A 17,657-nucleotide genomic window follows, 5' to 3' on the forward strand; every position below is an offset into this window, starting at 1 on the left:
GTCCGCGCGGGCCCCGCCGGCCGTTCCCAGCACGTGCGTGCACCCACCCTCGCCTCGATCATGCCCACCCCGCATGCGTTAAATGCAATTTGTGCGCATGGCATGTCGGGTGCGATCGTACCAGCACTAATGCACCGGATCCCATCAGAACTCCGCAGTTAAGCGTGCTTGGGCGAGAGTAGTACTAAGTTGGGTGACCACTTGGGAAGTCCTCGTGTTGCACCCCTTTTTTATATTTCTTTTGCTCGTTACTTCAATTTCTCCCCGTTCTTTTCTTCCTTTCTTTACAAATGGCAACCTCCCCCGCTCGCACGCTCACGCCCATCGCGTTTCTTCTCCCCGACGTGTCCGCGCGGGCCCCGCCGGCCGTTCCCAGCACGTGCGTGCACCCACCCTCGCCTCGATCATGCCCACCCCGCATGCGTTAAATGCAATTTGTGCGCATGGCATGTCGGGTGCGATCATACCAGCACTAATGCACCGGATCCCATCAGAACTCCGCAGTTAAGCGTGCTTGGGCGAGAGTAGTACTAAGTTGGGTGACCACTTGGGAAGTCCTCGTGTTGCACCCCTTTTTTATATTTCTTTTGCTCGTTACTTCAATTTCTCCCCGTTCTTTTCTTCCTTTCTTTACAAATGGCAACCTCCCCCGCTCGCACGCTCACGCCCATCGCGTTTCTTCTCCCCGACGTGTCCGCGCGGGCCCCGCCGGCCGTTCCCAGCACGTGCGTGCACCCACCCTCGCCTCGATCATGCCCACCCCGCATGCGTTAAATGCAATTTGTGCGCATGGCATGTCGGGTGCGATCATACCAGCACTAATGCACCGGATCCCATCAGAACTCCGCAGTTAAGCGTGCTTGGGCGAGAGTAGTACTAAGTTGGGTGACCACTTGGGAAGTCCTCGTGTTGCACCCCTTTTTTATATTTCTTTTGCTCGTTACTTCAATTTCTCCCCGTTCTTTTCTTCCTTTCTTTACAAATGGCAACCTCCCCCGCTCGCACGCTCACGCCCATCGCGTTTCTTCTCCCCGACGTGTCCGCGCGGGCCCCGCCGGCCGTTCCCAGCACGTGCGTGCACCCACCCTCGCCTCGATCATGCCCACCCCGCATGCGTTAAATGCAATTTGTGCGCATGGCATGTCGGGTGCGATCATACCAGCACTAATGCACCGGATCCCATCAGAACTCCGCAGTTAAGCGTGCTTGGGCGAGAGTAGTACTAAGTTGGGTGACCACTTGGGAAGTCCTCGTGTTGCACCCCTTTTTTATATTTCTTTTGCTCGTTACTTCAATTTCTCCCCGTTCTTTTCTTCCTTTCTTTACAAATGGCAACCTCCCCCGCTCGCACGCTCACGCCCATCGCGTTTCTTCTCCCCGACGTGTCCGCGCGGGCCCCGCCAGCCGTTCCCAGCACGTGCGTGCACCCACCCTCGCCTCGATCATGCCCACCCCGCATGCGTTAAATGCAATTTGTGCGCATGGCATGTCGGGTGCGATCATACCAGCACTAATGCACCGGATCCCATCAGAACTCCGCAGTTAAGCGTGCTTGGGCGAGAGTAGTACTAAGTTGGGTGACCACTTGGGAAGTCCTCGTGTTCCACCCCTTTTTTATATTTCTTGGCCCGCCGGCCGTTCCCAGCACGTGCGTGCACCCACCCTCGCCTCGATCATGCCCACCCCGCATGCGTTAAATGCAATTTGTGCGCATGGCATGTCGGGTGCGATCATACCAGCACTAATGCACCGGATCCCATCAGAACTCCGCAGTTAAGCGTGCTTGGGCGAGAGTAGTACTAAGTTGGGTGACCACTTGGGAAGTCCTCGTGTTGCACCCCTTTTTTATATTTCTTTTGCTCGTTACTTCAATTTCTCCCCGTTCTTTTCTTCCTTTCTTTACAAATGGCAACCTCCCCCGCTCGCACGCTCACGCCCATCGCGTTTCTTCTCCCCGACGTGTCCGCGCGGGCCCCGCCGGCCGTTCCCAGCACGTGCGTGCACCCACCCTCGCCTCGATCATGCCCACCCCGCATGCGTTAAATGCAATTTGTGCGCATGGCATGTCGGGTGCGATCATACCAACACTAATGCACCGGATCCCATCAGAACTCCGCAGTTAAGCGTGCTTGGGCGAGAGTAGTACTAAGTTGGGTGACCACTTGGGAAGTCCTCGTGTTGCACCCCTTTTTTATATTTCTTTTGCTCGTTACTTCAATTTCTCCCAGTTCTTTTCTTCCTTTCTTTACAAATGGCAACCTCCCCCGCTCGCACGCTCACGCCCATCGCGTTTCTTCTCCCCGACGTGTCCGCGCGGGCCCCGCCGGCCGTTCCCAGCACGTGCGTGCACCCACCCTCGCCTCGATCATGCCCACCCCGCATGCGTTAAATGCAATTTGTGCGCATGGCATGTCGGGTGCGATCATACCAGCACTAATGCACCGGATCCCATCAGAACTCCGCAGTTAAGCGTGCTTGGGCGAGAGTAGTACTAAGTTGGGTGACCACTTGGGAAGTCCTCGTGTTGCACCCCTTTTTTATATTTCTTTTGCTCGTTACTTCAATTTCTCCCCGTTCTTTTCTTCCTTTCTTTACAAATGGCAACCTCCCCCGCTCGCACGCTCACGCCCATCGCGTTTCTTCTCCCCGACGTGTCCGCGCGGGCCCCGCCGGCCGTTCCCAGCACGTGCGTGCACCCACCCTCGCCTCGATCATGCCCACCCCGCATGCGTTAAATGCAATTTGTGCGCATGGCATGTCGGGTGCGATCATACCAACACTAATGCACCGGATCCCATCAGAACTCCGCAGTTAAGCGTGCTTGGGCGAGAGTAGTACTAAGTTGGGTGACCACTTGGGAAGTCCTCGTGTTGCACCCCTTTTTTATATTTCTTTTGCTCGTTACTTCAATTTCTCCCAGTTCTTTTCTTCCTTTCTTTACAAATGGCAACCTCCCCCGCTCGCACGCTCACGCCCATCGCGTTTCTTCTCCCCGACGTGTCCGCGCGGGCCCCGCCGGCCGTTCCCAGCACGTGCGTGCACCCACCCTCGCCTCGATCATGCCCACCCCGCATGCGTTAAATGCAATTTGTGCGCATGGCATGTCGGGTGCGATCATACCAGCACTAATGCACCGGATCCCATCAGAACTCCGCAGTTAAGCGTGCTTGGGCGAGAGTAGTACTAAGTTGGGTGACCACTTGGGAAGTCCTCGTGTTGCACCCCTTTTTTATATTTCTTTTGCTCGTTACTTCAATTTCTCCCCGTTCTTTTCTTCCTTTCTTTACAAATGGCAACCTCCCCCGCTCGCACGCTCACGCCCATCGCGTTTCTTCTCCCCGACGTGTCCGCGCGGGCCCCGCCGGCCGTTCCCAGCACGTGCGTGCACCCACCCTCGCCTCGATCATGCCCACCCCGCATGCGTTAAATGCAATTTGTGCGCATGGCATGTCGGGTGCGATCATACCAGCACTAATGCACCGGATCCCATCAGAACTCCGCAGTTAAGCGTGCTTGGGCGAGAGTAGTAGTACTAAGTTGGGTGACCACTTGGGAAGTCCTCGTGTTGCACCCCTTTTTTATATTTCTTTTGCTCGTTACTTCAATTTCTCCCCGTTCTTTTCTTCCTTTCTTTACAAATGGCAACCTCCCCCGCTCGCACGCTCACGCCCATCGCGTTTCTTCTCCCCGACGTGTCCGCGCGGGCCCCGCCGGCCGTTCCCAGCACGTGCGTGCACCCACCCTCGCCTCGATCATGCCCACCCCGCATGCGTTAAATGCAATTTGTGCGCATGGCATGTCGGGTGCGATCATACCAGCACTAATGCACCGGATCCCATCAGAACTCCGCAGTTAAGCGTGCTTGGGCGAGAGTAGTACTAAGTTGGGTGACCACTTGGGAAGTCCTCGTGTTGCACCCCTTTTTTATATTTCTTTTGCTCGTTACTTCAATTTCTCCCCGTTCTTTTCTTCCTTTCTTTACAAATGGCAACCTCCCCCGCTCGCACGCTCACGCCCATCGCGTTTCTTCTCCCCGACGTGTCCGCGCGGGCCCCGCCGGCCGTTCCCAGCACGTGCGTGCACCCACCCTCGCCTCGATCATGCCCACCCCGCATGCGTTAAATGCAATTTGTGCGCATGGCATGTCGGGTGCGATCATACCAGCACTAATGCACCGGATCCCATCAGAACTCCGCAGTTAAGCGTGCTTGGGCGAGAGTAGTACTAAGTTGGGTGACCACTTGGGAAGTCCTCGTGTTGCACCCCTTTTTTATATTTCTTTTGCTCGTTACTTCAATTTCTCCCCGTTCTTTTCTTCCTTTCTTTACAAATGGCAACCTCCCCCGCTCGCACGCTCACGCCCATCGCGTTTCTTCTCCCCGACGTGTCCGCGCGGGCCCCGCCGGCCGTTCCCAGCACGTGCGTGCACCCACCCTCGCCTCGATCATGCCCACCCCGCATGCGTTAAATGCAATTTGTGCGCATGGCATGTCGGGTGCGATCATACCAGCACTAATGCACCGGATCCCATCAGAACTCCGCAGTTAAGCGTGCTTGGGCGAGAGTAGTACTAAGTTGGGTGACCACTTGGGAAGTCCTCGTGTTGCACCCCTTTTTTATATTTCTTTTGCTCGTTACTTCAATTTCTCCCCGTTCTTTTCTTCCTTTCTTTACAAATGGCAACCTCCCCCGCTCGCACGCTCACGCCCATCGCGTTTCTTCTCCCCGACGTGTCCGCGCGGGCCCCGCCGGCCGTTCCCAGCACGTGCGTGCACCCACCCTCGCCTCGATCATGCCCACCCCGCATGCGTTAAATGCAATTTGTGCGCATGGCATGTCGGGTGCGATCATACCAGCACTAATGCACCGGATCCCATCAGAACTCCGCAGTTAAGCGTGCTTGGGCGAGAGTAGTACTAAGTTGGGTGACCACTTGGGAAGTCCTCGTGTTGCACCCCTTTTTTATATTTCTTTTGCTCGTTACTTCAATTTCTCCCCGTTCTTTTCTTCCTTTCTTTACAAATGGCAACCTCCCCCGCTCGCACGCTCACGCCCATCGCGTTTCTTCTCCCCGACGTGTCCGCGCGGGCCCCGCCGGCCGTTCCCAGCACGTGCGTGCACCCACCCTCGCCTCGATCATGCCCACCCCGCATGCGTTAAATGCAATTTGTGCGCATGGCATGTCGGGTGCGATCATACCAGCACTAATGCACCGGATCCCATCAGAACTCCGCAGTTAAGCGTGCTTGGGCGAGAGTAGTACTAAGTTGGGTGACCACTTGGGAAGTCCTCGTGTTGCACCCCTTTTTTATATTTCTTTTGCTCGTTACTTCAATTTCTCCCCGTTCTTTTCTTCCTTTCTTTACAAATGGCAACCTCCCCCGCTCGCACGCTCACGCCCATCGCGTTTCTTCTCCCCGACGTGTCCGCGCGGGCCCCGCCGGCCGTTCCCAGCACGTGCGTGCACCCACCCTCGCCTCGATCATGCCCACCCCGCATGCGTTAAATGCAATTTGTGCGCATGGCATGTCGGGTGCGATCATACCAGCACTAATGCACCGGATCCCATCAGAACTCCGCAGTTAAGCGTGCTTGGGCGAGAGTAGTACTAAGTTGGGTGACCACTTGGGAAGTCCTCGTGTTGCACCCCTTTTTTATATTTCTTTTGCTCGTTACTTCAATTTCTCCCCGTTCTTTTCTTCCTTTCTTTACAAATGGCAACCTCCCCCGCTCGCACGCTCACGCCCATCGCGTTTCTTCTCCCCGACGTGTCCGCGCGGGCCCCGCCGGCCGTTCCCAGCACGTGCGTGCACCCACCCTCGCCTCGATCATGCCCACCCCGCATGCGTTAAATGCAATTTGTGCGCATGGCATGTCGGGTGCGATCATACCAGCACTAATGCACCGGATCCCATCAGAACTCCGCAGTTAAGCGTGCTTGGGCGAGAGTAGTACTAAGTTGGGTGACCACTTGGGAAGTCCTCGTGTTGCACCCCTTTTTTATATTTCTTTTGCTCGTTACTTCAATTTCTCCCCGTTCTTTTCTTCCTTTCTTTACAAATGGCAACCTCCCCCGCTCGCACGCTCACGCCCATCGCGTTTCTTCTCCCCGACGTGTCCGCGCGGGCCCCGCCGGCCGTTCCCAGCACGTGCGTGCACCCACCCTCGCCTCGATCATGCCCACCCCGCATGCGTTAAATGCAATTTGTGCGCATGGCATGTCGGGTGCGATCATACCAGCACTAATGCACCGGATCCCATCAGAACTCCGCAGTTAAGCGTGCTTGGGCGAGAGTAGTACTAAGTTGGGTGACCACTTGGGAAGTCCTCGTGTTGCACCCCTTTTTTATATTTCTTTTGCTCGTTACTTCAATTTCTCCCCGTTCTTTTCTTCCTTTCTTTACAAATGGCAACCTCCCCCGCTCGCACGCTCACGCCCATCGCGTTTCTTCTCCCCGACGTGTCCGCGCGGGCCCCGCCGGCCGTTCCCAGCACGTGCGTGCACCCACCCTCGCCTCGATCATGCCCACCCCGCATGCGTTAAATGCAATTTGTGCGCATGGCATGTCGGGTGCGATCATACCAGCACTAATGCACCGGATCCCATCAGAACTCCGCAGTTAAGCGTGCTTGGGCGAGAGTAGTACTAAGTTGGGTGACCACTTGGGAAGTCCTCGTGTTGCACCCCTTTTTTATATTTCTTTTGCTCGTTACTTCAATTTCTCCCCGTTCTTTTCTTCCTTTCTTTACAAATGGCAACCTCCCCCGCTCGCACGCTCACGCCCATCGCGTTTCTTCTCCCCGACGTGTCCGCGCGGGCCCCGCCGGCCGTTCCCAGCACGTGCGTGCACCCACCCTCGCCTCGATCATGCCCACCCCGCATGCGTTAAATGCAATTTGTGCGCATGGCATGTCGGGTGCAATCATACCAGCACTAATGCACCGGATCCCATCAGAACTCCGCAGTTAAGCGTGCTTGGGCGAGAGTAGTACTAAGTTGGGTGACCACTTGGGAAGTCCTCGTGTTGCACCCCTTTTTTATATTTCTTTTGCTCGTTACTTCAATTTCTCCCCGTTCTTTTCTTCCTTTCTTTACAAATGGCAACCTCCCCCGCTCGCACGCTCACGCCCATCGCGTTTCTTCTCCCCGACGTGTCCGCGCGGGCCCCGCCGGCCGTTCCCAGCACGTGCGTGCACCCACCCTCGCCTCGATCATGCCCACCCCGCATGCGTTAAATGCAATTTGTGCGCATGGCATGTCGGGTGCGATCATACCAGCACTAATGCACCGGATCCCATCAGAACTCCGCAGTTAAGCGTGCTTGGGCGAGAGTAGTACTAAGTTGGGTGACCACTTGGGAAGTCCTCGTGTTGCACCCCTTTTTTATATTTCTTTTGCTCGTTACTTCAATTTCTCCCCGTTCTTTTCTTCCTTTCTTTACAAATGGCAACCTCCCCCGCTCGCACGCTCACGCCCATCGCGTTTCTTCTCCCCGACGTGTCCGCGCGGGCCCCGCCGGCCGTTCCCAGCACGTGCGTGCACCCACCCTCGCCTCGATCATGCCCACCCCGCATGCGTTAAATGCAATTTGTGCGCATGGCATGTCGGGTGCGATCATACCAGCACTAATGCACCGGATCCCATCAGAACTCCGCAGTTAAGCGTGCTTGGGCGAGAGTAGTACTAAGTTGGGTGACCACTTGGGAAGTCCTCGTGTTGCACCCCTTTTTTATATTTCTTTTGCTCGTTACTTCAATTTCTCCCCGTTCTTTTCTTCCTTTCTTTACAAATGGCAACCTCCCCCGCTCGCACGCTCACGCCCATCACGTTTCTTCTCCCCGACGTGTCCGCGCGGGCCCCGCCGGCCGTTCCCAGCACGTGCGTGCACCCACCCTCGCCTCGATCATGCCCACCCCGCATGCGTTAAATGCAATTTGTGCGCATGGCATGTCGGGTGCGATCATACCAGCACTAATGCACCGGATCCCATCAGAACTCCGCAGTTAAGCGTGCTTGGGCGAGAGTAGTACTAAGTTGGGTGACCACTTGGGAAGTCCTCGTGTTGCACCCCTTTTTTATATTTCTTTTGCTCGTTACTTCAATTTCTCCCCGTTCTTTTCTTCCTTTCTTTACAAATGGCAACCTCCCCCGCTCGCACGCTCACGCCCATCGCGTTTCTTCTCCCCGACGTGTCCGCGCGGGCCCCGCCGGCCGTTCCCAGCACGTGCGTGCACCCACCCTCGCCTCGATCATGCCCACCCCGCATGCGTTAAATGCAATTTGTGCGCATGGCATGTCGGGTGCGATCATACCAGCACTAATGCACCGGATCCCATCAGAACTCCGCAGTTAAGCGTGCTTGGGCGAGAGTAGTACTAAGTTGGGTGACCACTTGGGAAGTCCTCGTGTTGCACCCCTTTTTTATATTTCTTTTGCTCGTTACTTCAATTTCTCCCCGTTCTTTTCTTCCTTTCTTTACAAATGGCAACCTCCCCCGCTCGCACGCTCACGCCCATCGCGTTTCTTCTCCCCGACGTGTCCGCGCGGGCCCCGCCGGCCGTTCCCAGCACGTGCGTGCACCCACCCTCGCCTCGATCATGCCCACCCCGCATGCGTTAAATGCAATTTGTGCGCATGGCATGTCGGGTGCGATCATACCAGCACTAATGCACCGGATCCCATCAGAACTCCGCAGTTAAGCGTGCTTGGGCGAGAGTAGTACTAAGTTGGGTGACCACTTGGGAAGTCCTCGTGTTGCACCCCTTTTTTATATTTCTTTTGCTCGTTACTTCAATTTCTCCCGTTCTTTTCTTCCTTTCTTTACAAATGGCAACCTCCCCCGCTCGCACGCTCACGCCCATCGCGTTTCTTCTCCCCGACGTGTCCGCGCGGGCCCCGCCGGCCGTTCCCAGCACGTGCGTGCACCCACCCTCGCCTCGATCATGCCCACCCCGCATGCGTTAAATGCAATTTGTGCGCATGGCATGTCGGGTGCGATCATACCAGCACTAATGCACCGGATCCCATCAGAACTCCGCAGTTAAGCGTGCTTGGGCGAGAGTAGTACTAAGTTGGGTGACCACTTGGGAAGTCCTCGTGTTGCACCCCTTTTTTATATTTCTTTTGCTCGTTACTTCAATTTCTCCCCGTTCTTTTCTTCCTTTCTTTACAAATGGCAACCTCCCCCGCTCGCACGCTCACGCCCATCGCGTTTCTTCTCCCCGACGTGTCCGCGCGGGCCCCGCCGGCCGTTCCCAGCACGTGCGTGCACCCACCCTCGCCTCGATCATGCCCACCCCGCATGCGTTAAATGCAATTTGTGCGCATGGCATGTCGGGTGCGATCATACCAGCACTAATGCACCGGATCCCATCAGAACTCCGCAGTTAAGCGTGCTTGGGCGAGAGTAGTACTAAGTTGGGTGACCACTTGGGAAGTCCTCGTGTTGCACCCCTTTTTTATATTTCTTTTGCTCGTTACTTCAATTTCTCCCCGTTCTTTTCTTCCTTTCTTTACAAATGGCAACCTCCCCCGCTCGCACGCTCACGCCCATCGCGTTTCTTCTCCCCGACGTGTCCGCGCGGGCCCCGCCGGCCGTTCCCAGCACGTGCGTGCACCCACCCTCGCCTCGATCATGCCCACCCCGCATGCGTTAAATGCAATTTGTGCGCATGGCATGTCGGGTGCGATCATACCAGCACTAATGCACCGGATCCCATCAGAACTCCGCAGTTAAGCGTGCTTGGGCGAGAGTAGTACTAAGTTGGGTGACCACTTGGGAAGTCCTCGTGTTGCACCCCTTTTTTATATTTCTTTTGCTCGTTACTTCAATTTCTCCCCGTTCTTTTCTTCCTTTCTTTACAAATGGCAACCTCCCCCGCTCGCACGCTCACGCCCATCGCGTTTCTTCTCCCCGACGTGTCCGCGCGGGCCCCGCCGGCCGTTCCCAGCACGTGCGTGCACCCACCCTCGCCTCGATCATGCCCACCCCGCATGCGTTAAATGCAATTTGTGCGCATGGCATGTCGGGTGCGATCATACCAGCACTAATGCACCGGATCCCATCAGAACTCCGCAGTTAAGCGTGCTTGGGCGAGAGTAGTACTAAGTTGGGTGACCACTTGGGAAGTCCTCGTGTTGCACCCCTTTTTTATATTTCTTTTGCTCGTTACTTCAATTTCTCCCCGTTCTTTTCTTCCTTTCTTTACAAATGGCAACCTCCCCCGCTCGCACGCTCACGCCCATCACGTTTCTTCTCCCCGACGTGTCCGCGCGGGCCCCGCCGGCCGTTCCCAGCACGTGCGTGCACCCACCCTCGCCTCGATCATGCCCACCCCGCATGCGTTAAATGCAATTTGTGCGCATGGCATGTCGGGTGCGATCATACCAGCACTAATGCACCGGATCCCATCAGAACTCCGCAGTTAAGCGTGCTTGGGCGAGAGTAGTACTAAGTTGGGTGACCACTTGGGAAGTCCTCGTGTTGCACCCCTTTTTTATATTTCTTTTGCTCGTTACTTCAATTTCTCCCCGTTCTTTTCTTCCTTTCTTTACAAATGGCAACCTCCCCCGCTCGCACGCTCACGCCCATCGCGTTTCTTCTCCCCGACGTGTCCGCGCGGGCCCCGCCGGCCGTTCCCAGCACGTGCGTGCACCCACCCTCGCCTCGATCATGCCCACCCCGCATGCGTTAAATGCAATTTGTGCGCATGGCATGTCGGGTGCGATCATACCAGCACTAATGCACCGGATCCCATCAGAACTCCGCAGTTAAGCGTGCTTGGGCGAGAGTAGTACTAAGTTGGGTGACCACTTGGGAAGTCCTCGTGTTGCACCCCTTTTTTATATTTCTTTTGCTCGTTACTTCAATTTCTCCCCGTTCTTTTCTTCCTTTCTTTACAAATGGCAACCTCCCCCGCTCGCACGCTCACGCCCATCGCGTTTCTTCTCCCCGACGTGTCCGCGCGGGCCCCGCCGGCCGTTCCCAGCACGTGCGTGCACCCACCCTCGCCTCGATCATGCCCACCCCGCATGCGTTAAATGCAATTTGTGCGCATGGCATGTCGGGTGCGATCATACCAGCACTAATGCACCGGATCCCATCAGAACTCCGCAGTTAAGCGTGCTTGGGCGAGAGTAGTACTAAGTTGGGTGACCACTTGGGAAGTCCTCGTGTTGCACCCCTTTTTTATATTTCTTTTGCTCGTTACTTCAATTTCTCCCCGTTCTTTTCTTCCTTTCTTTACAAATGGCAACCTCCCCCGCTCGCACGCTCACGCCCATCGCGTTTCTTCTCCCCGACGTGTCCGCGCGGGCCCCGCCGGCCGTTCCCAGCACGTGCGTGCACCCACCCTCGCCTCGATCATGCCCACCCCGCATGCGTTAAATGCAATTTGTGCGCATGGCATGTCGGGTGCGATCATACCAGCACTAATGCACCGGATCCCATCAGAACTCCGCAGTTAAGCGTGCTTGGGCGAGAGTAGTACTAAGTTGGGTGACCACTTGGGAAGTCCTCGTGTTGCACCCCTTTTTTATATTTCTTTTGCTCGTTACTTCAATTTCTCCCCGTTCTTTTCTTCCTTTCTTTACAAATGGCAACCTCCCCCGCTCGCACGCTCACGCCCATCGCGTTTCTTCTCCCCGACGTGTCCGCGCGGGCCCCGCCGGCCGTTCCCAGCACGTGCGTGCACCCACCCTCGCCTCGATCATGCCCACCCCGCATGCGTTAAATGCAATTTGTGCGCATGGCATGTCGGGTGCGATCATACCAGCACTAATGCACCGGATCCCATCAGAACTCCGCAGTTAAGCGTGCTTGGGCGAGAGTAGTACTAAGTTGGGTGACCACTTGGGAAGTCCTCGTGTTGCACCCCTTTTTTATATTTCTTTTGCTCGTTACTTCAATTTCTCCCCGTTCTTTTCTTCCTTTCTTTACAAATGGCAACCTCCCCCGCTCGCACGCTCACGCCCATCACGTTTCTTCTCCCCGACGTGTCCGCGCGGGCCCCGCCGGCCGTTCCCAGCACGTGCGTGCACCCACCCTCGCCTCGATCATGCCCACCCCGCATGCGTTAAATGCAATTTGTGCGCATGGCATGTCGGGTGCGATCATACCAGCACTAATGCACCGGATCCCATCAGAACTCCGCAGTTAAGCGTGCTTGGGCGAGAGTAGTACTAAGTTGGGTGACCACTTGGGAAGTCCTCGTGTTGCACCCCTTTTTTATATTTCTTTTGCTCGTTACTTCAATTTCTCCCCGTTCTTTTCTTCCTTTCTTTACAAATGGCAACCTCCCCCGCTCGCACGCTCACGCCCATCGCGTTTCTTCTCCCCGACGTGTCCGCGCGGGCCCCGCCGGCCGTTCCCAGCACGTGCGTGCACCCACCCTCGCCTCGATCATGCCCACCCCGCATGCGTTAAATGCAATTTGTGCGCATGGCATGTCGGGTGCGATCATACCAGCACTAATGCACCGGATCCCATCAGAACTCCGCAGTTAAGCGTGCTTGGGCGAGAGTAGTACTAAGTTGGGTGACCACTTGGGAAGTCCTCGTGTTGCACCCCTTTTTTATATTTCTTTTGCTCGTTACTTCAATTTCTCCCCGTTCTTTTCTTCCTTTCTTTACAAATGGCAACCTCCCCCGCTCGCACGCTCACGCCCATCGCGTTTCTTCTCCCCGACGTGTCCGCGCGGGCCCCGCCGGCCGTTCCCAGCACGTGCGTGCACCCACCCTCGCCTCGATCATGCCCACCCCGCATGCGTTAAATGCAATTTGTGCGCATGGCATGTCGGGTGCGATCATACCAGCACTAATGCACCGGATCCCATCAGAACTCCGCAGTTAAGCGTGCTTGGGCGAGAGTAGTACTAAGTTGGGTGACCACTTGGGAAGTCCTCGTGTTGCACCCCTTTTTTATATTTCTTTTGCTCGTTACTTCAATTTCTCCCCGTTCTTTTCTTCCTTTCTTTACAAATGGCAACCTCCCCCGCTCGCACGCTCACGCCCATCGCGTTTCTTCTCCCCGACGTGTCCGCGCGGGCCCCGCCGGCCGTTCCCAGCACGTGCGTGCACCCACCCTCGCCTCGATCATGCCCACCCCGCATGCGTTAAATGCAATTTGTGCGCATGGCATGTCGGGTGCGATCATACCAGCACTAATGCACCGGATCCCATCAGAACTCCGCAGTTAAGCGTGCTTGGGCGAGAGTAGTACTAAGTTGGGTGACCACTTGGGAAGTCCTCGTGTTGCACCCCTTTTTTATATTTCTTTTGCTCGTTACTTCAATTTCTCCCCGTTCTTTTCTTCCTTTCTTTACAAATGGCAACCTCCCCCGCTCGCACGCTCACGCCCATCGCGTTTCTTCTCCCCGACGTGTCCGCGCGGGCCCCGCCGGCCGTTCCCAGCACGTGCGTGCACCCACCCTCGCCTCGATCATGCCCACCCCGCATGCGTTAAATGCAATTTGTGCGCATGGCATGTCGGGTGCGATCATACCAGCACTAATGCACCGGATCCCATCAGAACTCCGCAGTTAAGCGTGCTTGGGCGAGAGTAGTACTAAGTTGGGTGACCACTTGGGAAGTCCTCGTGTTGCACCCCTTTTTTATATTTCTTTTGCTCGTTACTTCAATTTCTCCCCGTTCTTTTCTTCCTTTCTTTACAAATGGCAACCTCCCCCGCTCGCACGCTCACGCCCATCGCGTTTCTTCTCCCCGACGTGTCCGCGCGGGCCCCGCCGGCCGTTCCCAGCACGTGCGTGCACCCACCCTCGCCTCGATCATGCCCACCCCGCATGCGTTAAATGCAATTTGTGCGCATGGCATGTCGGGTGCGATCATACCAGCACTAATGCACCGGATCCCATCAGAACTCCGCAGTTAAGCGTGCTTGGGCGAGAGTAGTACTAAGTTGGGTGACCACTTGGGAAGTCCTCGTGTTGCACCCCTTTTTTATATTTCTTTTGCTCGTTACTTCAATTTCTCCCCGTTCTTTTCTTCCTTTCTTTACAAATGGCAACCTCCCCCGCTCGCACGCTCACGCCCATCGCGTTTCTTCTCCCCGACGTGTCCGCGCGGGCCCCGCCGGCCGTTCCCAGCACGTGCGTGCACCCACCCTCGCCTCGATCATGCCCACCCCGCATGCGTTAAATGCAATTTGTGCGCATGGCATGTCGGGTGCGATCATACCAGCACTAATGCACCGGATCCCATCAGAACTCCGCAGTTAAGCGTGCTTGGGCGAGAGTAGTACTAAGTTGGGTGACCACTTGGGAAGTCCTCGTGTTGCACCCCTTTTTTATATTTCTTTTGCTCGTTACTTCAATTTCTCCCCGTTCTTTTCTTCCTTTCTTTACAAATGGCAACCTCCCCCGCTCGCACGCTCACGCCCATCGCGTTTCTTCTCCCCGACGTGTCCGCGCGAGCCCCGCCGGCCGTTCCCAGCACGTGCGTGCACCCACCCTCGCCTCGATCATGCCCACCCCGCATGCGTTAAATGCAATTTGTGCGCATGGCATGTCGGGTGCGATCATACCAGCACTAATGCACCGGATCCCATCAGAACTCCGCAGTTAAGCGTGCTTGGGCGAGAGTAGTACTAAGTTGGGTGACCACTTGGGAAGTCCTCGTGTTGCACCCCTTTTTTATATTTCTTTTGCTCGTTACTTCAATTTCTCCCCGTTCTTTTCTTCCTTTCTTTACAAATGGCAACCTCCCCCGCTCGCACGCTCACGCCCATCGCGTTTCTTCTCCCCGACGTGTCCGCGCGGGCCCCGCCGGCCGTTCCCAGCACGTGCGTGCACCCACCCTCGCCTCGATCATGCCCACCCCGCATGCGTTAAATGCAATTTGTGCGCATGGAATGTCGGGTGCGATCATACCAGCACTAATGCACCGGATCCCATCAGAACTCCGCAGTTAAGCGTGCTTGGGCGAGAGTAGTACTAAGTTGGGTGACCACTTGGGAAGTCCTCGTGTTGCACCCCTTTTTTATATTTCTTTTGCTCGTTACTTCAATTTCTCCCCGTTCTTTTCTTCCTTTCTTTACAAATGGCAACCTCCCCCGCTCGCACGCTCACGCCCATCGCGTTTCTTCTCCCCGACGTGTCCGCGCGGGCCCCGCCGGCCGTTCCCAGCACGTGCGTGCACCCACCCTCGCCTCGATCATGCCCACCCCGCATGCGTTAAATGCAACTTGTGCGCATGGCATGTCGGGTGCGATCATACCAGCACTAATGCACCGGATCCCATCAGAACTCCGCAGTTAAGCGTGCTTGGGCGAGAGTAGTACTAAGTTGGGTGACCACTTGGGAAGTCCTCGTGTTGCACCCCTTTTTTATATTTCTTTTGCTCGTTACTTCAATTTCTCCCCGTTCTTTTCTTCCTTTCTTTACAAATGGCAACCTCCCCCGCTCGCACGCTCACGCCCATCGCGTTTCTTCTCCCCGACGTGTCCGCGCGGGCCCCGCCGGCCGTTCCCAGCACGTGCGTGCACCCACCCTCGCCTCGATCATGCCCACCCCGCATGCGTTAAATGCAATTTGTGCGCATGGCATGTCGGGTGCGATCATACCAGCACTAATGCACCGGATCCCATCAGAACTCCGCAGTTAAGCGTGCTTGGGCGAGAGTAGTACTAAGTTGGGTGACCACTTGGGAAGTCCTCGTGTTGCACCCCTTTTTTATATTTCTTTTGCTCGTTACTTCAATTTCTCCCCGTTCTTTTCTTCCTTTCTTTACAAATGGCAACCTCCCCCGCTCGCACGCTCACGCCCATCGCGTTTCTTCTCCCCGACGTGTCCGCGCGGGCCCCGCCGGCCGTTCCCAGCACGTGCGTGCACCCACCCTCGCCTCGATCATGCCCACCCCGCATGCGTTAAATGCAATTTGTGCGCATGGCATGTCGGGTGCGATCATACCAGCACTAATGCACCGGATCCCATCAGAACTCCGCAGTTAAGCGTGCTTGGGCGAGAGTAGTACTAAGTTGGGTGACCACTTGGGAAGTCCTCGTGTTGCACCCCTTTTTTATATTTCTTTTGCTCGTTACTTCAATTTCTCCCCGTTCTTTTCTTCCTTTCTTTACAAATGGCAACCTCCCCCGCTCGCACGCTCACGCCCATCGCGTTTCTTCTCCCCGACGTGTCCGCGCGGGCCCCGCCGGCCGTTCCCAGCACGTGCGTGCACCCACCCTCGCCTCGATCATGCCCACCCCGCATGCGTTAAATGCAATTTGTGCGCATGGCATGTCGGGTGCGATCATACCAGCACTAATGCACCGGATCCCATCAGAACTCCGCAGTTAAGCGTGCTTGGGCGAGAGTAGTACTAAGTTGGGTGACCACTTGGGAAGTCCTCGTGTTGCACCCCTTTTTTATATTTCTTTTGCTCGTTACTTCAATTTCTCCCCGTTCTTTTCTTCCTTTCTTTACAAATGGCAACCTCCCCCGCTCGCACGCTCACGCCCATCGCGTTTCTTCTCCCCGACGTGTCCGCGCGGGCCCCGCCGGCCGTTCCCAGCACGTGCGTGCACCCACCCTCGCCTCGATCATGCCCTCCCCGCATGCGTTAAATGCAATTTGTGCGCATGGCATGTCGGGTGCGATCATACCAGCACTAATGCACCGGATCCCATCAGAACTCCGCAGTTAAGCGTGCTTGAGCGAGAGTAGTACTAAGTTAGGTGACCAAGCGTGCTTGGGCGAGAGTAGAACTAAGTTGGGTGACCACTTGGGAAGTCCTCGTGTTGCACCCCTTTTTTATATTTCTTTTGCTCGTTACTTCAATTTCTCCCCGTTCTTTTCTTCCTTTCTTTACAAATGACAACCTCCCCCGCTCGCACGCTCACGCCCATCGCGTTTCTTCTCCCCGACGTGTCCGCGCAGGCCCCGCCGGCCGTTCCCAGCACGTGCGTGCACCCACCCTCGCCTCGATCATGCCCACCCCGCATGCGTTAAATGCAATTTGTGAGCATGGCATGTCGGGTGCGATCATACCAGCACTAATGCACCGGATCCCATCAGAACTCCGCAGTGAAGCGTGCTTGGGCGAGAGTAGTACTAAGTTGGGTGACCACTTGGGAAGTCCTCGTGTTGCACCCCTTTTTTATATTTCTTTTGCTCGTTACTTCAATTTCTCCCCGTTCTTTTCTTCCTTTCTTTACAAATGGCAACCTCCCCCGCTCGCACGCTCACGCCCATCGCGTTTCTTCTCCCCAACGTGTCCGCGCGGGCCTCGCCGGCCGTTCCCAGCACGTGCGTGCACCCACCCTCGCCTCGATCATGCCCACCCCGCATGCGTTAAATGCAATTTGTGCGCATGGCATGTCGGGTGCGATCATACCAGCACTAATGCACCGGATCCCATCAGAACTCCGCAGTGAAGCGTGCTTGGGCGAGAGTAGTACTAAGTTGGGTGACCACTTGGGAAGTCCTCGTGTTGCACCCCTTTTTTATATTTCTTTTGCTCGTTACTTCAATTTCTCCCCGTTCTTTTCTTCCTTTCTTTACAAATGGCAACCTCCCCCGCTCGCACGCTCACGCCCATCGCGTTTCTTCTCCCCGACGTGTCCGCGCGGGCCCCGCCGGCCGTTCCCAGCACGTGCGTGCACCCACCCTCGCCTCGATCATGCCCACCCCGCATGCGTTAAATG

General features: G+C 56.1%; 50 non-coding genes and 1 pseudogene across 50 annotated transcripts; all 51 read left to right on the plus strand.

The window, feature by feature from the left end:
- The first annotated feature begins 107 nt into the window (after positions 1–107).
- On the plus strand, positions 108–226 carry LOC147794210 (5S ribosomal RNA). The gene has a single exon (XR_015413317.1). It is a non-coding gene; the product is annotated as a 5S ribosomal RNA (ribosomal RNA).
- Positions 227–453: 227 nt separating this feature from the next.
- LOC147794211 (5S ribosomal RNA) lies at positions 454–572 on the plus strand. The gene has a single exon (XR_015413787.1). It is a non-coding gene; the product is annotated as a 5S ribosomal RNA (ribosomal RNA).
- Positions 573–799: 227 nt separating this feature from the next.
- On the plus strand, positions 800–918 carry LOC147794212 (5S ribosomal RNA). Its single transcript, XR_015413788.1, has one exon. It is a non-coding gene; the product is annotated as a 5S ribosomal RNA (ribosomal RNA).
- Positions 919–1,145: 227 nt separating this feature from the next.
- LOC147794213 (5S ribosomal RNA) lies at positions 1,146–1,264 on the plus strand. The gene has a single exon (XR_015413789.1). It is a non-coding gene; the product is annotated as a 5S ribosomal RNA (ribosomal RNA).
- Positions 1,265–1,491: 227 nt separating this feature from the next.
- Positions 1,492–1,610, plus strand: LOC147794214 (5S ribosomal RNA). Its single transcript, XR_015413426.1, has one exon. It is a non-coding gene; the product is annotated as a 5S ribosomal RNA (ribosomal RNA).
- A 112-nt stretch (positions 1,611–1,722) lies between these two features.
- Positions 1,723–1,841, plus strand: LOC147794215 (5S ribosomal RNA). Its single transcript, XR_015413791.1, has one exon. It is a non-coding gene; the product is annotated as a 5S ribosomal RNA (ribosomal RNA).
- Positions 1,842–2,068: 227 nt separating this feature from the next.
- LOC147794216 (5S ribosomal RNA) lies at positions 2,069–2,187 on the plus strand. The gene has a single exon (XR_015413321.1). It is a non-coding gene; the product is annotated as a 5S ribosomal RNA (ribosomal RNA).
- A 227-nt stretch (positions 2,188–2,414) lies between these two features.
- Positions 2,415–2,533, plus strand: LOC147794217 (5S ribosomal RNA). The gene has a single exon (XR_015413792.1). It is a non-coding gene; the product is annotated as a 5S ribosomal RNA (ribosomal RNA).
- A 227-nt stretch (positions 2,534–2,760) lies between these two features.
- On the plus strand, positions 2,761–2,879 carry LOC147794218 (5S ribosomal RNA). Its single transcript, XR_015413323.1, has one exon. It is a non-coding gene; the product is annotated as a 5S ribosomal RNA (ribosomal RNA).
- Positions 2,880–3,106: 227 nt separating this feature from the next.
- Positions 3,107–3,225, plus strand: LOC147794219 (5S ribosomal RNA). The gene has a single exon (XR_015413794.1). It is a non-coding gene; the product is annotated as a 5S ribosomal RNA (ribosomal RNA).
- A 227-nt stretch (positions 3,226–3,452) lies between these two features.
- On the plus strand, positions 3,453–3,574 carry LOC147794220 (5S ribosomal RNA). The gene has a single exon (XR_015413447.1). It is a non-coding gene; the product is annotated as a 5S ribosomal RNA (ribosomal RNA).
- Positions 3,575–3,801: 227 nt separating this feature from the next.
- Positions 3,802–3,920, plus strand: LOC147794221 (5S ribosomal RNA). The gene has a single exon (XR_015413795.1). It is a non-coding gene; the product is annotated as a 5S ribosomal RNA (ribosomal RNA).
- Positions 3,921–4,147: 227 nt separating this feature from the next.
- Positions 4,148–4,266, plus strand: LOC147794222 (5S ribosomal RNA). Its single transcript, XR_015413797.1, has one exon. It is a non-coding gene; the product is annotated as a 5S ribosomal RNA (ribosomal RNA).
- A 227-nt stretch (positions 4,267–4,493) lies between these two features.
- Positions 4,494–4,612, plus strand: LOC147794223 (5S ribosomal RNA). Its single transcript, XR_015413798.1, has one exon. It is a non-coding gene; the product is annotated as a 5S ribosomal RNA (ribosomal RNA).
- Positions 4,613–4,839: 227 nt separating this feature from the next.
- LOC147794224 (5S ribosomal RNA) lies at positions 4,840–4,958 on the plus strand. The gene has a single exon (XR_015413799.1). It is a non-coding gene; the product is annotated as a 5S ribosomal RNA (ribosomal RNA).
- A 227-nt stretch (positions 4,959–5,185) lies between these two features.
- On the plus strand, positions 5,186–5,304 carry LOC147794225 (5S ribosomal RNA). The gene has a single exon (XR_015413800.1). It is a non-coding gene; the product is annotated as a 5S ribosomal RNA (ribosomal RNA).
- Positions 5,305–5,531: 227 nt separating this feature from the next.
- On the plus strand, positions 5,532–5,650 carry LOC147794226 (5S ribosomal RNA). The gene has a single exon (XR_015413801.1). It is a non-coding gene; the product is annotated as a 5S ribosomal RNA (ribosomal RNA).
- Positions 5,651–5,877: 227 nt separating this feature from the next.
- On the plus strand, positions 5,878–5,996 carry LOC147794227 (5S ribosomal RNA). The gene has a single exon (XR_015413802.1). It is a non-coding gene; the product is annotated as a 5S ribosomal RNA (ribosomal RNA).
- Positions 5,997–6,223: 227 nt separating this feature from the next.
- LOC147794228 (5S ribosomal RNA) lies at positions 6,224–6,342 on the plus strand. The gene has a single exon (XR_015413803.1). It is a non-coding gene; the product is annotated as a 5S ribosomal RNA (ribosomal RNA).
- A 227-nt stretch (positions 6,343–6,569) lies between these two features.
- LOC147794229 (5S ribosomal RNA) lies at positions 6,570–6,688 on the plus strand. The gene has a single exon (XR_015413805.1). It is a non-coding gene; the product is annotated as a 5S ribosomal RNA (ribosomal RNA).
- Positions 6,689–6,915: 227 nt separating this feature from the next.
- Positions 6,916–7,034, plus strand: LOC147794230 (5S ribosomal RNA). The gene has a single exon (XR_015413099.1). It is a non-coding gene; the product is annotated as a 5S ribosomal RNA (ribosomal RNA).
- Positions 7,035–7,261: 227 nt separating this feature from the next.
- LOC147794231 (5S ribosomal RNA) lies at positions 7,262–7,380 on the plus strand. Its single transcript, XR_015413806.1, has one exon. It is a non-coding gene; the product is annotated as a 5S ribosomal RNA (ribosomal RNA).
- Positions 7,381–7,607: 227 nt separating this feature from the next.
- Positions 7,608–7,726, plus strand: LOC147794232 (5S ribosomal RNA). Its single transcript, XR_015413807.1, has one exon. It is a non-coding gene; the product is annotated as a 5S ribosomal RNA (ribosomal RNA).
- A 227-nt stretch (positions 7,727–7,953) lies between these two features.
- On the plus strand, positions 7,954–8,072 carry LOC147794233 (5S ribosomal RNA). Its single transcript, XR_015413816.1, has one exon. It is a non-coding gene; the product is annotated as a 5S ribosomal RNA (ribosomal RNA).
- A 227-nt stretch (positions 8,073–8,299) lies between these two features.
- On the plus strand, positions 8,300–8,418 carry LOC147794234 (5S ribosomal RNA). The gene has a single exon (XR_015413817.1). It is a non-coding gene; the product is annotated as a 5S ribosomal RNA (ribosomal RNA).
- Positions 8,419–8,645: 227 nt separating this feature from the next.
- LOC147794235 (5S ribosomal RNA) lies at positions 8,646–8,764 on the plus strand. The gene has a single exon (XR_015413818.1). It is a non-coding gene; the product is annotated as a 5S ribosomal RNA (ribosomal RNA).
- A 226-nt stretch (positions 8,765–8,990) lies between these two features.
- Positions 8,991–9,109, plus strand: LOC147794236 (5S ribosomal RNA). The gene has a single exon (XR_015413819.1). It is a non-coding gene; the product is annotated as a 5S ribosomal RNA (ribosomal RNA).
- Positions 9,110–9,336: 227 nt separating this feature from the next.
- Positions 9,337–9,455, plus strand: LOC147794237 (5S ribosomal RNA). The gene has a single exon (XR_015413822.1). It is a non-coding gene; the product is annotated as a 5S ribosomal RNA (ribosomal RNA).
- A 227-nt stretch (positions 9,456–9,682) lies between these two features.
- On the plus strand, positions 9,683–9,801 carry LOC147794238 (5S ribosomal RNA). The gene has a single exon (XR_015413825.1). It is a non-coding gene; the product is annotated as a 5S ribosomal RNA (ribosomal RNA).
- Positions 9,802–10,028: 227 nt separating this feature from the next.
- LOC147794239 (5S ribosomal RNA) lies at positions 10,029–10,147 on the plus strand. Its single transcript, XR_015413826.1, has one exon. It is a non-coding gene; the product is annotated as a 5S ribosomal RNA (ribosomal RNA).
- A 227-nt stretch (positions 10,148–10,374) lies between these two features.
- LOC147794240 (5S ribosomal RNA) lies at positions 10,375–10,493 on the plus strand. Its single transcript, XR_015413829.1, has one exon. It is a non-coding gene; the product is annotated as a 5S ribosomal RNA (ribosomal RNA).
- Positions 10,494–10,720: 227 nt separating this feature from the next.
- On the plus strand, positions 10,721–10,839 carry LOC147794241 (5S ribosomal RNA). The gene has a single exon (XR_015413833.1). It is a non-coding gene; the product is annotated as a 5S ribosomal RNA (ribosomal RNA).
- A 227-nt stretch (positions 10,840–11,066) lies between these two features.
- LOC147794242 (5S ribosomal RNA) lies at positions 11,067–11,185 on the plus strand. The gene has a single exon (XR_015413835.1). It is a non-coding gene; the product is annotated as a 5S ribosomal RNA (ribosomal RNA).
- Positions 11,186–11,412: 227 nt separating this feature from the next.
- LOC147794243 (5S ribosomal RNA) lies at positions 11,413–11,531 on the plus strand. Its single transcript, XR_015413840.1, has one exon. It is a non-coding gene; the product is annotated as a 5S ribosomal RNA (ribosomal RNA).
- A 227-nt stretch (positions 11,532–11,758) lies between these two features.
- On the plus strand, positions 11,759–11,877 carry LOC147794244 (5S ribosomal RNA). The gene has a single exon (XR_015413843.1). It is a non-coding gene; the product is annotated as a 5S ribosomal RNA (ribosomal RNA).
- Positions 11,878–12,104: 227 nt separating this feature from the next.
- Positions 12,105–12,223, plus strand: LOC147794245 (5S ribosomal RNA). Its single transcript, XR_015413844.1, has one exon. It is a non-coding gene; the product is annotated as a 5S ribosomal RNA (ribosomal RNA).
- A 227-nt stretch (positions 12,224–12,450) lies between these two features.
- Positions 12,451–12,569, plus strand: LOC147794246 (5S ribosomal RNA). The gene has a single exon (XR_015413845.1). It is a non-coding gene; the product is annotated as a 5S ribosomal RNA (ribosomal RNA).
- A 227-nt stretch (positions 12,570–12,796) lies between these two features.
- LOC147794247 (5S ribosomal RNA) lies at positions 12,797–12,915 on the plus strand. The gene has a single exon (XR_015413848.1). It is a non-coding gene; the product is annotated as a 5S ribosomal RNA (ribosomal RNA).
- Positions 12,916–13,142: 227 nt separating this feature from the next.
- On the plus strand, positions 13,143–13,261 carry LOC147794248 (5S ribosomal RNA). The gene has a single exon (XR_015413852.1). It is a non-coding gene; the product is annotated as a 5S ribosomal RNA (ribosomal RNA).
- A 227-nt stretch (positions 13,262–13,488) lies between these two features.
- On the plus strand, positions 13,489–13,607 carry LOC147794249 (5S ribosomal RNA). The gene has a single exon (XR_015413854.1). It is a non-coding gene; the product is annotated as a 5S ribosomal RNA (ribosomal RNA).
- Positions 13,608–13,834: 227 nt separating this feature from the next.
- On the plus strand, positions 13,835–13,953 carry LOC147794250 (5S ribosomal RNA). The gene has a single exon (XR_015413856.1). It is a non-coding gene; the product is annotated as a 5S ribosomal RNA (ribosomal RNA).
- A 227-nt stretch (positions 13,954–14,180) lies between these two features.
- LOC147794251 (5S ribosomal RNA) lies at positions 14,181–14,299 on the plus strand. The gene has a single exon (XR_015413860.1). It is a non-coding gene; the product is annotated as a 5S ribosomal RNA (ribosomal RNA).
- Positions 14,300–14,526: 227 nt separating this feature from the next.
- Positions 14,527–14,645, plus strand: LOC147794252 (5S ribosomal RNA). The gene has a single exon (XR_015413862.1). It is a non-coding gene; the product is annotated as a 5S ribosomal RNA (ribosomal RNA).
- Positions 14,646–14,872: 227 nt separating this feature from the next.
- On the plus strand, positions 14,873–14,991 carry LOC147794253 (5S ribosomal RNA). The gene has a single exon (XR_015413871.1). It is a non-coding gene; the product is annotated as a 5S ribosomal RNA (ribosomal RNA).
- Positions 14,992–15,218: 227 nt separating this feature from the next.
- LOC147794254 (5S ribosomal RNA) lies at positions 15,219–15,337 on the plus strand. The gene has a single exon (XR_015413877.1). It is a non-coding gene; the product is annotated as a 5S ribosomal RNA (ribosomal RNA).
- Positions 15,338–15,564: 227 nt separating this feature from the next.
- LOC147794255 (5S ribosomal RNA) lies at positions 15,565–15,683 on the plus strand. The gene has a single exon (XR_015413878.1). It is a non-coding gene; the product is annotated as a 5S ribosomal RNA (ribosomal RNA).
- A 227-nt stretch (positions 15,684–15,910) lies between these two features.
- Positions 15,911–16,029, plus strand: LOC147794256 (5S ribosomal RNA). Its single transcript, XR_015413880.1, has one exon. It is a non-coding gene; the product is annotated as a 5S ribosomal RNA (ribosomal RNA).
- Positions 16,030–16,256: 227 nt separating this feature from the next.
- Positions 16,257–16,375, plus strand: LOC147794257 (5S ribosomal RNA). The gene has a single exon (XR_015413881.1). It is a non-coding gene; the product is annotated as a 5S ribosomal RNA (ribosomal RNA).
- A 227-nt stretch (positions 16,376–16,602) lies between these two features.
- On the plus strand, positions 16,603–16,760 carry LOC147794258 (5S ribosomal RNA; annotated as a pseudogene).
- Positions 16,761–16,987: 227 nt separating this feature from the next.
- On the plus strand, positions 16,988–17,106 carry LOC147794259 (5S ribosomal RNA). Its single transcript, XR_015413128.1, has one exon. It is a non-coding gene; the product is annotated as a 5S ribosomal RNA (ribosomal RNA).
- Positions 17,107–17,333: 227 nt separating this feature from the next.
- On the plus strand, positions 17,334–17,452 carry LOC147794260 (5S ribosomal RNA). The gene has a single exon (XR_015413129.1). It is a non-coding gene; the product is annotated as a 5S ribosomal RNA (ribosomal RNA).
- Positions 17,453–17,657: the final 205 nt, after the last annotated feature.

This window comes from Cucurbita pepo, chromosome 1, assembly GCF_057944985.1.
Source record: "Cucurbita pepo subsp. pepo isolate OVF chromosome 1, ASM5794498v1, whole genome shotgun sequence".
NCBI lineage: Eukaryota > Viridiplantae > Streptophyta > Magnoliopsida > Cucurbitales > Cucurbitaceae > Cucurbita > Cucurbita pepo.